The 12,500-nt window shown below is 56.5% G+C and overlaps 2 non-coding genes and 1 pseudogene across 2 annotated transcripts; all 3 read left to right on the forward strand.

Moving 5' to 3' along the window:
• Positions 1 to 4,693: 4,693 nt before the first annotated feature.
• On the forward strand, positions 4,694 to 6,603 carry LOC124571635. Its single transcript, XR_006971953.1, has one exon. It is a non-coding gene; the product is annotated as a small subunit ribosomal RNA (ribosomal RNA).
• Positions 6,604 to 6,954: 351 nt separating this feature from the next.
• LOC124571591 lies at positions 6,955 to 7,109 on the forward strand. Its single transcript, XR_006971924.1, has one exon. It is a non-coding gene; the product is annotated as a 5.8S ribosomal RNA (ribosomal RNA).
• Positions 7,110 to 7,297: 188 nt separating this feature from the next.
• Positions 7,298 to 12,500, forward strand: part of LOC124571601 — a 7,964-nt pseudogene continuing 2,761 nt past the window's right edge.

Genomic DNA, 12,500 nt, shown 5'->3' on the forward strand with positions numbered 1-12,500 from the left:
ACGACTAGACTGATTCCTTATAATCATTTGCCATACACCGGTGGAAGCTGCCGAGACGAGTAACTACATAGCGGGCTCGCCGTGTCACTAATGTACAGAGATACAACAGTTTCGACTGGAACCGGATTAAACGTATACACGGCGCTGATTAGTAATAGATAGAGCCATCAGAATACAGATAATGTATACAACTGTCCGTATACATGCTGAAAGACTCTGCTCACAATCACAACCACACGTCAGCCACACACCCTTATCACGCACTACTCTCTGCCTGTAACACGCACACAGACAATATGTAAGCACCAGCATGGAACAACACCCAGTGCATCCTCTCCGCCACATTAGACAATCCACACTGTCATAACCAGACTGGGAGGTCCACTCAGAAAACAGAATATCCCACCCACCCGACAACCACCATTGCTCAGCCAAGCCACCAACACCCACACATGTCCTACACAGGGGTGCACCCAACATCACAATACTGCCTCCTCTCACAGCACACAAACAATGGCAGGAATGAAAGACACAGGTCTGCCACAAGCATGGAATGAGAGCGCCGCCTGTCATGAGCCAAAGGTGCATCCTGACGTGGCAAATCAGATGATGCCGCAGGCATCCACTTACTATAATCACAATCAACAAACCGGCCGCCCCGCCCCGCCCCCCATTAAACCTTTCCTTACAACAATGTGTACCTTAACCTAACCTATATCGTACCGTAACCTAACCTATATCGTACCGTAACCTAACCTATGTCGTACCGTAACCTAACCTATGTCGTACCGTAACCTAACCTATGTCGTACCGTAACCTAACCTATGTCGTACCGTAACCTAACCTATGTCGTACCGTAACCTAACCTATGTCGTACCGTAACCTAACCTATGTCGTACCGTAACCTAACCTATGTCGTACCGTAACCTAACCTATGTCGTACCGTAACCTAACCTATGTCGTACCGTAACCTAACCTATGTCGTACCTTAACCTAACCTATGTCGTACCTTAACCTAACCTATGTCGTACCTTAACCTAACCTATGTCGTACCTTAACCTAACCTATGTCGTACCTTAACCTAACCTATGTCGTACCTTAACCTAACCTATGTCGTACCTTAACCTAACCTATGTCGTACCTTAACCTAACCTATGTCGTACCTTAACCTAACCTATGTCGTACCTTAACCTAACCTATGTCGTACCTTAACCTAACCTATGTCGTACCTTAACCTAACCTATGTCGTACCTTAACCTAACCTATGTCGTACCTTAACCTAACCTATGTCGTACCTTAACCTAACCTATGTCGTACCTTAACCTAACCTATGTCGTACCTTAACCTAACCTATGTCGTACCTTAACCTAACCTATGTCGTACCTTAACCTAACCTATGTCGTACCTTAACCTAACCTATGTCGTACCTTAACCTAACCTATGTCGTACCTTAACCTAACCTATGTCGTACCTTAACCTAACCTATGTCGTACCTTAACCTAACCTATGTCGTACCTTAACCTAACCTATGTCGTACCTTAACCTAACCTATGTCGTACCTTAACCTAACCTATGTCGTACCTTAACCTAACCTATGTCGTACCTTAACCTAACCTATGTCGTACCTTAACCTAACCTATGTCGTACCTTAACCTAACCTATGTCGTACCTTAACCTAACCTATGTCGTACCTTAACCTAACCTATGTCGTACCTTAACCTAACCTATGTCGTACCTTAACCTAACCTATGTCGTACCTTAACCTAACCTATGTCGTACCTTAACCTAACCTATGTCGTACCTTAACCTAACCTGTATTGCGCCTTAACCTAACCTGTATTGCGCCTTAACCTAACCTGTATTGCGCCTTAACGTAACCTGTATTGCGCCTTAACGTAACCTGTATTGCGCCTTAACGTAACCTGTATTGCGCCTTAACGTAACCTGTATTGCGCCTTAACGTAACCTGTATTGCGCCTTAACGTAACCTGTATTGCGCCTTAACGTAACCTGTATTGCGCCTTAACGTAACCTGTATTGCGCCTTAACGTAACCTGTATTGCGCCTTAACGTAACCTGTATTGCGCCTTAACGTAACCTGTATTGCGCCTTAACGTAACCTGTATTGCGCCTTAACGTAACCTGTATTGCGCCTTAACGTAACCTGTATTGCGCCTTAACGTAACCTGTATTGCGCCTTAACGTAACCTGTATTGCGCCTTAACGTAACCTGTATTGCGCCTTAACGTAACCTGTATTGCGCCTTAACGTAACCTGTATTGCGCCTTAACGTAACCTGCATTGCGCCTTAACGTAACCTGCATTGCGCCTTAACGTAACCTGTATTGCGCCTTAACGTAACCTGTATTGCGCCTTAACGTAACCTGTATTGCGCCTTAACGTAACCTGTATTGCGCCTTAACGTAACCTGTATTGCGCCTTAACGTAACCTGTATTGCGCCTTAACGTAACCTGTATTGCGCCTTAACGTAACCTGTATTGCGCCTTAACGTAACCGATATTGCGCCTTAACGTAACCTATATTGCGCCGTAACGTAACCTATATTGCGCCGTAACGTAACCCACATTGCCCCTTAACGTAACCCACATTGCCCCTTAACGTAACCCACATTGCCCCTTAACGTAACCCAACACACGTTGGGCCTTAACCCAACACACGTTGGGCCTTAACCCAACACACGTTGGGCCTTAACCCAACACACGTTGGGCCTTAACCCAACACACGTTGGGCCTTAACCCAACACACGTTGGGCCTTAACCCAACACACGTTGGGCCTTAACCCAACACACGTTGGGCCTTAACCCAACACACGTTGGGCCTTAACCCAACACACGTTGGGCCTTAACCCAACACACGTTGGGCCTTAACCCAACACACGTTGGGCCTTAACCCAACACACGTTGGGCCTTAACCCAACACACGTTGGGCCTTAACCCAACACACGTTGGGCCTTAACCTGCTCTGTAATTGTCATACGACGCGTTAAATTAGTGTAGTGTTGCCTAACTGCAACCCCCGCAATATAGTTTGCTACTCGCACTGCCCGGTCCCCAGTGTATCGCTTCATGTTAAACACCTTGCAGCTATACACTGTAATGTGGATGGCAGCAGGACGTACATGCTCAATGCCCTTTGCAGTTGTTCATTGGCATTTGCAGTTGTTCATTGGCATTCGCATGTGCGAAGCACTTAGCCTACGCTGTGGTACGGCCTGTGTCAACTGTCCGCTGATGTTGTACGTCCAAATCACACACTGTACTGCACATTGGTCCTCATGTACTGAATGATACATCGTGGTACATGTGACCGTACAACGACTGCGCCAACAACGGCGAACCATGCGGTCCAAATGTTGTGCACTCAGCTACGTGTCGTCTCCCTATAAGAGCTGGATTGCAGTGTGGTATGCCCTGGATGGCGATCAGCATGAGCCGTCTGTTGATGTAGTGGCGCGTGTTGTCAGACGTAGTCGTCTCTTCTCACACACCGTGATAGCATGGTGCACTGCGTTCCACATCTGCGACATGCGACAGAGGCCGGTTGACAGTCGTTCGCGCAATGGACATCGCATACGTACGGGGGCCACCTTCCACGTGTTCGCGAAGCGTGCACATGTTGTTGCGTGTATGTGGGCAGACATAGTGTGTCGTGACACCTGACACAGGCATGCAACAATCGTTGAATTTGCAAATGGCGATGGACGCCTACGTTTGCTGGTGACGTTATGCAAATGAACAACTGGTAAACCGTTGTGGTGCGGTTGTTCTCGCTAGAGGTGAATCAGTGATGGCGACGATCGGTTGAGCTACCAACCGGTTGTTCCAGCGATACCCACCATGCCCACGAACGTGAATGGCATCTGGGTGTGAAGCGATACGCGGCGGTGGCTGGGTGGGACCGTCCCCGGCCGGTGAGGGGGGGCCTCCCGGCGTGCTGGCCGCGCGGTGCGTGGGCGCACGCGCTACAGCCGGCTGGTGGGGGCGGCCAGTGGCAGGCGCGCCGGCCGACGGAGGCGGCAGGCGGCGCAGCTGCGCGCCGGCGCACCCTGCACGCGGCGCCGTGCGGCCAAAGTAGGTCCTCGCGGGCCCGGTGCGAAGCGCGGTGGACATCTGCAGTGTGCTGGTCCGATTGAGGACTGTGTGCGCTGAGGATGCGCCGCCGCCCGGCGCTCGGCGCCGCGACGCCGTCTGCTGCTCGGTCGCCTCTGCGGTTCTCGCAGGTGGTTTGTATCGCAGCTGTGCGGACGTGTTGGCGCGTGCGCTGTGCTGGGAGAGTTCGCTTCGGCACCCAAGTGGGGCTTTTGTCCTTCTGTGGCGCTGGCGTTGGAGCTGCCGGTCACCGTAGGTGGCGCGTGTTGTCTCCCGCCGGCAATGCCACGACAGCACGCTCCCGGGCCTCTGTCGGCAGCGGCAAGCTCAGTTGGGAGCACGGGTGGTCGCACCTAAAGCGTCTACTCGCCAAACTCCGGGCGATTGCGCCTCTCTCGAACCCGACCAAGTACTTAGGACGGCGCTGCGCGCCGCCGGGACCTGAGAGGGTTTCGAGGTGTATTGTGCAGGGGAGCTCAGCCTCCTCCTGTTTGCAGAATAATTGAGCGGACGCTTGCGTGTTCGCGCGGGCCCCCGGGACACACTCCCGGGCGGCCGGCTGCTCAGCTCTAGTTGACGCAGCTCCCTGGTTGATCCTGCCAGTAGTCATATGCTTGTCTCAAAGATTAAGCCATGCATGTCTCAGTACAAGCCGCATTAAGGTGAAACCGCGAATGGCTCATTAAATCAGTTATGGTTCCTTAGATCGTACCCACGTTACTTGGATAACTGTGGTAATTCTAGAGCTAATACATGCAAACAGAGTCCCGACCAGAGATGGAAGGGACGCTTTTATTAGATCAAAACCAATCGGTCGGCTCGTCCGGTCCGTTTGCCTTGGTGACTCTGAATAACTTTGGGCTGATCGCACGGTCCTCGTACCGGCGACGCATCTTTCAAATGTCTGCCTTATCAACTGTCGATGGTAGGTTCTGCGCCTACCATGGTTGTAACGGGTAACGGGGAATCAGGGTTCGATTCCGGAGAGGGAGCCTGAGAAACGGCTACCACATCCAAGGAAGGCAGCAGGCGCGCAAATTACCCACTCCCGGCACGGGGAGGTAGTGACGAAAAATAACGATACGGGACTCATCCGAGGCCCCGTAATCGGAATGAGTACACTTTAAATCCTTTAACGAGTATCTATTGGAGGGCAAGTCTGGTGCCAGCAGCCGCGGTAATTCCAGCTCCAATAGCGTATATTAAAGTTGTTGCGGTTAAAAAGCTCGTAGTTGGATTTGTGTCCCACGCTGTTGGTTCACCGCCCGTCGGTGTTTAACTGGCATGTATCGTGGGACGTCCTGCCGGTGGGGCGAGCCGAAGGCGTGCGACGCGCCTCGTGCGTGCTCGTGCGTCCCGAGGCGGACCCCGTTGCAATCCTACCAGGGTGCTCTTGAGTGAGTGTCTCGGTGGGCCGGCACGTTTACTTTGAACAAATTAGAGTGCTTAAAGCAGGCAAGCCCGCCTGAATACTGTGTGCATGGAATAATGGAATAGGACCTCGGTTCTATTTTGTTGGTTTTCGGAACCCGAGGTAATGATTAATAGGGACAGGCGGGGGCATTCGTATTGCGACGTTAGAGGTGAAATTCTTGGATCGTCGCAAGACGAACAGAAGCGAAAGCATTTGCCAAGTATGTTTTCATTAATCAAGAACGAAAGTTAGAGGTTCGAAGGCGATCAGATACCGCCCTAGTTCTAACCATAAACGATGCCAGCCAGCGATCCGCCGCAGTTCCTCCGATGACTCGGCGGGCAGCCTCCGGGAAACCAAAGCTTTTGGGTTCCGGGGGAAGTATGGTTGCAAAGCTGAAACTTAAAGGAATTGACGGAAGGGCACCACCAGGAGTGGAGCCTGCGGCTTAATTTGACTCAACACGGGAAACCTCACCAGGCCCGGACACCGGAAGGATTGACAGATTGATAGCTCTTTCTTGATTCGGTGGGTGGTGGTGCATGGCCGTTCTTAGTTGGTGGAGCGATTTGTCTGGTTAATTCCGATAACGAACGAGACTCTAGCCTGCTAACTAGTCGCGTGACATCCTTCGTGCTGTCAGCGATTACTTTTCTTCTTAGAGGGACAGGCGGCTTCTAGCCGCACGAGATTGAGCAATAACAGGTCTGTGATGCCCTTAGATGTTCTGGGCCGCACGCGCGCTACACTGAAGGAATCAGCGTGTCTTCCTAGGCCGAAAGGTCGGGGTAACCCGCTGAACCTCCTTCGTGCTAGGGATTGGGGCTTGCAATTGTTCCCCATGAACGAGGAATTCCCAGTAAGCGCGAGTCATAAGCTCGCGTTGATTACGTCCCTGCCCTTTGTACACACCGCCCGTCGCTACTACCGATTGAATGATTTAGTGAGGTCTTCGGACTGGTACGCGGCATTGACTCTGTCGTTGCCGATGCTACCGGAAAGATGACCAAACTTGATCATTTAGAGGAAGTAAAAGTCGTAACAAGGTTTCCGTAGGTGAACCTGCGGAAGGATCATTACCGACTAGACTGCATGTCGTTCGATGTGCGTGTCGTGTCGCGCAACACGCTACCTGTACGGCTCGCAGTAGCCGTGCGCCGCGTGCGGAACCACGCGTGCTTCTCAAAACTAACGCCAATGTTGTGTGGTACGAGCGCTGAAGCGCTGGAGCGGCTGGCCTGCGGCACCTGGCGCCTGGCGCCGGTTTTGAATGACTTTCGCCCGACTGCCTGTCCGCTCCGGTGTGGAGCCGTACGACGCCCATCGGCCGTGAGGCCGTTGGACACAGAACGCTTGAACAGGGGCCGCCACACGCCTACGTCCCGCCTATGCAACTGTCTTGAAAGAGACAGTGGAAACTAAGAAAAGATCACCCAGGACGGTGGATCACTCGGCTCGTGGGTCGATGAAGAACGCAGCAAATTGCGCGTCGACATGTGAACTGCAGGACACATGAACATCGACGTTTCGAACGCACATTGCGGTCCATGGATTCCGTTCCCGGGCCACGTCTGGCTGAGGGTCGGCTACGTATACTGAAGCGCGCGGCGTTTGCCCCGCTTCGCAGACCTGGGAGCGTCGCGGCCGCCTGTGGGGCCGGCCGCGCCTCCTGAAACGTGCGATGCGCGCCCGTCGCCTGGCGGTTCGCATACCGGTACTTACTCGGTAGCGTGCACAGCCGGCTGGCGGTGTGGCGTGCGACACCTCGTACAACGACCTCAGAGCAGGCGAGACTACCCGCTGAATTTAAGCATATTACTAAGCGGAGGAAAAGAAACTAACAAGGATTCCCCCAGTAGCGGCGAGCGAACAGGGAAGAGTCCAGCACCGAACCCCGCAGGCTGCCGCCTGTCGTGGCATGTGGTGTTTGGGAGGGTCCACTACCCCGACGCCTCGCGCCGAGCCCAAGTCCAACTTGAATGAGGCCACGGCCCGTAGAGGGTGCCAGGCCCGTAGCGGCCGGTGCGAGCGTCGGCGGGACCTCTCCTTCGAGTCGGGTTGCTTGAGAGTGCAGCTCCAAGTGGGTGGTAAACTCCATCTGAGACTAAATATGACCACGAGACCGATAGCGAACAAGTACCGTGAGGGAAAGTTGAAAAGAACTTTGAAGAGAGAGTTCAAAAGTACGTGAAACCGTTCTGGGGTAAACGTGAGAAGTCCGAAAGGTCGAACGGGTGAGATTCACGCCCATCCGGCCACAGGCCTCCGCCCTCGGCAGATGGGGCCGGCCGCCCGCGCGGAGCAATCCGCGGCGGGGTCGTGTCCGGTTGCCTTTCCACTCGCCGCGGGGTGGGGCCGTTCCGGTGTGCGGTGGGCCGCACTTCTCCCCTAGTAGGACGTCGCGACCCGCTGGGTGCCGGCCTACGGCCCGGGTGCGCAGCCTGTCCTTCCGCGGGCCTCGGTTCGCGTCTGTTGGGCAGAGCCCCGGTGTCCTGGCTGGCTGCCCGGCGGTATATCTGGAGGAGTCGATTCGCCCCTTTGGGCGCTCGGGCTCCCGGCAAGCGCGCGCGGTTCTTCCCGGATGACGGACCTACCTGGCCCGGCCCCGGACCCGCGCCGCTGTTGGCTCGGGATGCTCTCGGGCGGAATAATCGCTCCCGTCAGCGGCGCTTCAGCTTTGGACAATTTCACGACCCGTCTTGAAACACGGACCAAGGAGTCTAACATGTGCGCGAGTCATTGGGCTGTACGAAACCTAAAGGCGTAATGAAAGTGAAGGTCTCGCCTTGCGCGGGCCGAGGGAGGATGGGGCTTCCCCGCCCTTCACGGGGCGGCGGCCTCCGCACTCCCGGGGCGTCTCGTCCTCATTGCGAGGTGAGGCGCACCTAGAGCGTACACGTTGGGACCCGAAAGATGGTGAACTATGCCTGGCCAGGACGAAGTCAGGGGAAACCCTGATGGAGGTCCGTAGCGATTCTGACGTGCAAATCGATCGTCGGAGCTGGGTATAGGGGCGAAAGACTAATCGAACCATCTAGTAGCTGGTTCCCTCCGAAGTTTCCCTCAGGATAGCTGGTGCTCGTACGAGTCTCATCCGGTAAAGCGAATGATTAGAGGCCTTGGGGCCGAAACGACCTCAACCTATTCTCAAACTTTAAATGGGTGAGATCTCCGGCTTGCTTGATATGCTGAAGCCGCGAGCAAACGACTCGGATCGGAGTGCCAAGTGGGCCACTTTTGGTAAGCAGAACTGGCGCTGTGGGATGAACCAAACGCCGAGTTAAGGCGCCCGAATCGACGCTCATGGGAAACCATGAAAGGCGTTGGTTGCTTAAGACAGCAGGACGGTGGCCATGGAAGTCGGAATCCGCTAAGGAGTGTGTAACAACTCACCTGCCGAAGCAACTAGCCCTGAAAATGGATGGCGCTGAAGCGTCGTGCCTATACTCGGCCGTCAGTCTGGCAGTCATGGCCGGTCCTTGCGGCCGGCCGCGAAGCCCTGACGAGTAGGAGGGTCGCGGCGGTGGGCGCAGAAGGGTCTGGGCGTGAGCCTGCCTGGAGCCGCCGTCGGTGCAGATCTTGGTGGTAGTAGCAAATACTCCAGCGAGGCCCTGGAGGGCTGACGCGGAGAAGGGTTTCGTGTGAACAGCCGTTGCACACGAGTCAGTCGATCCTAAGCCCTAGGAGAAATCCGATGTTGATGGGGGCCGTCATAGCATGATGCACTTTGTGCTGGCCCCCGTTGGGCGAAAGGGAATCCGGTTCCTATTCCGGAACCCGGCAGCGGAACCGATACAAGTCGGGCCCCTCTTTTAGAGATGCTCGTCGGGGTAACCCAAAAGGACCCGGAGACGCCGTCGGGAGATCGGGGAAGAGTTTTCTTTTCTGCATGAGCGTTCGAGTTCCCTGGAATCCTCTAGCAGGGAGATAGGGTTTGGAACGCGAAGAGCACCGCAGTTGCGGCGGTGTCCCGATCTTCCCCTCGGACCTTGAAAATCCGGGAGAGGGCCACGTGGAGGTGTCGCGCCGGTTCGTACCCATATCCGCAGCAGGTCTCCAAGGTGAAGAGCCTCTAGTCGATAGAATAATGTAGGTAAGGGAAGTCGGCAAATTGGATCCGTAACTTCGGGATAAGGATTGGCTCTGAGGATCGGGGCGTGTCGGGCTTGGTCGGGAAGTGGGTCAGCGCTAACGTGCCGGGCCTGGGCGAGGTGAGTGCCGTAGGGGTGCCGGTAAGTGCGGGCGTTTAGCGCGGGCGTGGTCTGCTCTCGCCGTTGGTTGGCCTCGTGCTGGCCGGCGGTGCAGGATGCGCGCGCCTGCGCGGCGTTCGCGCCCCGGTGCTTCAACCTGCGTGCAGGATCCGAGCTCGGTCCCGTGCCTTGGCCTCCCACGGATCTTCCTTGCTGCGAGGCCGCGTCCGCCTTAGCGTGCTCCTCCGGGGGCGCGCGGGTGCGCGGATTCTCTTCGGCCGCCATTCAACGATCAACTCAGAACTGGCACGGACTGGGGGAATCCGACTGTCTAATTAAAACAAAGCATTGCGATGGCCCTAGCGGGTGTTGACGCAATGTGATTTCTGCCCAGTGCTCTGAATGTCAACGTGAAGAAATTCAAGCAAGCGCGGGTAAACGGCGGGAGTAACTATGACTCTCTTAAGGTGGCCAAGTGGCGGCGGTGTGGCTGCATCCGGACTTGGCTTTTCGAAGTGCGGTCTTGATGTAGTCGTGCTGCTGCTGCGAGGTGCCTTCCTTGGGTTATAGTTACAGGGAGAGTGATGCGCAATACATGGGCCTAGCCCTCTTAGCCTCTCCTCTCCTGCGGTCTTCTCCCCTTCTCGTGGGCCCGCTGATTTTCGCAGAGTGGAAGACCGCACCAGGGGCTTGGGGGGGTTACCAGCCCCCCCTCGCATTATCCCTTTATAGTTGGGGGCAGCCGACAAGAAACAAGAGATGGTGGCCCTTCCGCTGAAGGTGCCACCCCAGCTACCCCAGCACCTATCCGGCCAACCGGCCGTAACGAAAATGCGATAGTTTGTGTAGCTCCCTTTGCTTGCAGTGAGTGCCACCGCACTTTTACCACGAAGAACGGTCTCGGGGTCCATCGCCGCCGCCAACACCCTGCGGCCGCCAACGCTGAGATCGTGACGGAGAGGCATCGCGCGAGGTGGACGGAGGAAGAAGTCCTGTCGCTCGCCAAGGCAGAGGCCGAACTGTTCCTTGAGAGGGACGCCCGGTTCTTCTTTGTAAATCAAGAACTTACCAGGATGTTCCCCGACCGAACGCTTGAGGCAATCAAGTGCCGTCGGCGGCAAGCTGCCCACAAGCAGCTTGTCCGCCAATTCATGGAGGCACTTGAGATCGGTCGGGGTGAAGAGCCGGCGTCCCGCCGTGGAGCAGCGAGCTCGCTGCCTGACGCGGGCGAGGCCGCTGCGCCGCCCGTCGACGCAGCCGAGGACTTCACGGCCGACACCACCGGGCCGCCGCCGGAGGGGCCGACTGACGCCGCCATCTGGGAGCATCTGGCGGGGCTACCTGCTTCCGCCCAGCGTTTCTCTGCCCTGGATCGAGTCATTGGTCTGGGGCGGGGCACGCCGCCCGATGTCATCCTGGGCATGCTCCCGGATGCCCTTGCGTCGGTCGGGTCCAGGGGGGAGAGGTCGATCACCAGGACACAGCGGCCGCGCCAACCATCCAAGCGGCCGCCTGCCGCCCCGCCGCTGCAGAAGCGCAAGCGGCGCCGCTGGGAATATGCGCGGACACAGGACGCCTTCCGTAGGTCGCGTGCGCGTTGCGTGCGCGGCTTGCTGGACGGCACCCTGCTGCAGCCGCCACCCGACATCCCCGGTCTGCTGGACTTCTGGGCGGACCTCTTCACGAAGAAGCCGATCTCCACCGCCGGCTTCATTCGTGACCGCCTTCTCCCGCACTCGGAGCCTGTCGCTCCTGAGTGCCTATGGGGGCCGGTCACACGTGAGGAGGTCGCTGCTGCCTTGCCGCCCAGGGGATCGGCAGCCGGGCCGGACGGCCTGACTCCAGCGGAGCTGCGGCGCCTGCCGCATGAAGTCCTGGTGAAACTCTTGAACCTCTTCCTCCTGGCCCGCGCCCTCCCTGAGCGTCTGCTTCGCGCCCGGACGTCACTTCTCCCCAAAACGGCTGCACCAACATCCCCCGCTGACTTTCGCCCCATTACGGTCTGCTCGGTGTTGGCGCGGACCTTTCACAAGGTTCTCGCGTCACGCCTGATGCGTGCATGTGCTGTGGACGAACGTCAGCGGGCATTCATCCCCCGGGATGGGATGTTGGAAAACACCTTCATCTTGGACACTGCTCTCACCGACGCAGTCCGCTCCTGTCGCTCTGTTTTTGTGGCATCGATCGACGTCTCTAAAGCGTTCGATTCGGTGGACCATGCCGCCCTCCGCCCCGTGCTGAGGGCTCATGGCCTGCCGGATTGCTTTATTGAGTACGTCGAAAGGTGTTACGAGGGTAGCACGACGGTGATAGCGGGCGGCGCCGACGTGGGCGTGCCCCTGCAGCCGGCTAGGGGTGTGCGTCAGGGTGACCCCCTCTCCCCCCTCCTTTTCAATTTTGCGGTGGACTATGTTTTGAGTCAACTTCCCTCCCACATCGGAGCTCGGATCCTTGGTCGCAGAGTTAACGCTGCGGCCTTCGCAGATGACGTCCTGCTTTTTGCATCGACCGCGAGGGGATTGCAGTCCCTCATCGACGCAGCCGTCGCAGCCCTCGCCCATCTGGGGCTGCAGATCAACGCCCGGAAGTGTTTCACCCTCGCCTTAGTCGCGTCTGGGCGCGACAAGAAGGTGAAGGTCGACGCCGACGTTACCTTCAAAGCGGGCAACGCCACCGTGCCCGCCCTACGTGTGGGTGAAACCTTCCGGTACCTGGGACTGCAATTCTCCACCGCTGGTCGCTGCGTTTTCAACCCACGACGCCACCTGGTGGAGCAGCTGGACGTC

The sequence above is a fragment of the Schistocerca americana genome, unplaced genomic scaffold (assembly GCF_021461395.2).
Source record: "Schistocerca americana isolate TAMUIC-IGC-003095 unplaced genomic scaffold, iqSchAmer2.1 HiC_scaffold_177, whole genome shotgun sequence".
NCBI classification, from domain to species: domain Eukaryota; kingdom Metazoa; phylum Arthropoda; class Insecta; order Orthoptera; family Acrididae; genus Schistocerca; species Schistocerca americana.